We start from the raw sequence: 2,428 nt of genomic DNA on the forward strand, positions 1-2,428 counted from the left end.
GTGGGGGTAGATACACCCCAATTTTTCATACCCACCTCCCACAACCCCCCCCTGGCCACCCTGACCCACCACGATCCCCCACCCCAGGGATGGATGAGGAGCAGCGAACGGCATCGGCAGCATCCACCACCACCACCCATCTTCTCCATCTCCCCCTTCCCTCTTCAACCAGCCAGTGGAGCTGCCTGCTGCTAATTTCATTATTTTATTATTTATTAATTATTATTTTTTTCCAAAAAGGATTTGGAAAAAAAAATATTAAACAATGCAAAGAAAGGATCCGTGAGGAACCGCAGGGAGAGGAGCTGGACCAGCCCAGGGATGGTTTTTATTCCTGGAGATCAGGAACGTTTCCCAGCTCCAGATGTCTGGGGGTTTTATTAACGTGGTCACCGTAGTAATGACTCTGTTAATAATTTCCTTAAATCCTGATTGTTTTTTTTAGCTGAGTGGGAAGAAGGAAAGGTTTTGTGATCAGGATAAGACCTACCCAGGGTAAGGAGCTGGGTCAGACCCACCTGAGCTAAATCCTGCCTTGTAAATCCGGAGTGAGGCTGATCTGGGAGGTGATATGGGCAGGGATCCAAGGTGGATAAATTGGGGACACGATGTTGTTGGCCCCGTGGTGGAAAAGCGCTTTCTCATCCCATCAGGCAGCAACCGAAGTTACTGGTGATGCTTTGTGCTCACCAGTTTCACCAGTAATCACCCAGGTGGGGTTAACATCTGAGGGTGCCTTTTGTGCAACCACCTCAGAACACAACCAGGCAGCTCCAAAAAAATCCTCCCACCACACATTGAATTTTTCATTTTTTCAGGGATTTTTTGCCTTTACTGATTTTCCCCTAAAAAAACCCCCCATAAAAAAATGGTTTCCCAAACCTCATGGCCTGGTTGTACCATCTGAGGTGGGTGCTGAGCCGTGGGGGGGATGTCCTCCTGGGGACAAGGAGGGATGGAGGGTTTGGTGATGGTTTACTGCTCATCAAAGCTGGTGGTTGTGGGGTGCAGAGAGGTTCTGAGGGGTTTTAGGGTGGTGGGAAGAGCCCTTTGTGGGATATTGAGGAAGGGATGCTCCCACCCATGGGTACCCTCAGTGCTTTGGGATGAAAGCACCACAAAAAAATGCATCCTGATGGGTGCTTATCCCTCCCAGGCTGGAGGAGACCATGGTGACCTCCCAGGCTGGATTTTTGCTGGTTGAGCCTTTCACAAGGGTGGGGATTTTCTCCTCACTGATGTCTTGGAGGGGTTTGTGAGTGAGAGATAAACCAGGTCCCCATAGGGACCCTCACTTGCCCGGGCATGGGAAGCCACCAGGTCCTCTGTTTCACTGGGACAGCCCTGGAGTGGATCAGCAATGAGATGTGATGGCTGTGGTGAGGGGCTGGAGAAGTAACTAGTCCCAGTGGGCTGATCCAGCAGGAACAGGTCAATCTTTGCTTGGAGGAGGTGGCTCCTGCAGGGCCAGGGGTCTCCAGGCCCTGGACTCTGAAGCAAGAACTCATTGCATGGTGGTTGGGCAAGAAAGCATGAGTCACCCCTCTGTGGCAAGGTCATGGCACATGGAGAGAGATTTCCCATGGGTTGTCCACCTTCATGACAGCTGTACTCTTCCCAAATGGCTGTGAACCTTCCCAATGGTTGTCAACCTTCCCAAGGAGTGGGGGATCCAATGGTTATGGATCTTCCCAGGGGTTGCACACCTTTCCAAGTGTTATGTACCTTCCCAAGGGTTGTGGATCTTTCCAAGGGTTGTAGAACTTTCCAAGGGTTGTGGGTCTTCCCAAGGGTTATAGAATCCCAGACTGGTTTGGGTTGGAAGGGACCTTCAAGCTCATCCAGTTCCACCCCCCTGCCAGCAGCAGGGACACCTTCCACTAGACCAGGTTGCTCAAAGCCTCATCCAACCTGGCCTTCAACACTTCAGGGAGGAGCAGCCACAGCTTCTCTGAGAAACCTGGGCCAGTGTCTCACCACCCTCACACCAAAGAATTTCTTCCCAAGGGTTGTTGGACATTCCCAAGGGTTGTGGGATGCTCCCAAGGGTTGTGGGACGCTCCCAAGGGTTGTGCACCTTCTTGAGCGTTGTGCATCCTCCCAAGAGCTGTGCATGAGTGGGAGGAACACAGAAGGGGAGGGTGGAGGCAGAGAGGGGACCAAGAAGGGCCAAGGAGGGACTTCTGGGGACCCACTGTCCCTGTATCACTAACCCCCCAATCTCTTCTAGCACCCGGCACCGGCCGATGCTGACATCCCCTCCCAGACTCATCGGACTCTCCACTCCCATCCCAGGACTCCCACCCCACCATGTCCCAGCAGAGCTGCAACCCCACCACCCGGGCTTCCTCAGCCCATCCTACGTGCCACCAATCCATCCACCCCACACCATGAGTGGGGCTGTGAGGTTCCCCTGCGTCGGGGCATG

Source organism: Antrostomus carolinensis, unplaced genomic scaffold, assembly GCF_000700745.2.
Source record: "Antrostomus carolinensis isolate BGI_N321 unplaced genomic scaffold, ASM70074v2 scaffold39832, whole genome shotgun sequence".
In the NCBI taxonomy this organism is placed as follows: Eukaryota; Metazoa; Chordata; class Aves; order Caprimulgiformes; family Caprimulgidae; genus Antrostomus; species Antrostomus carolinensis.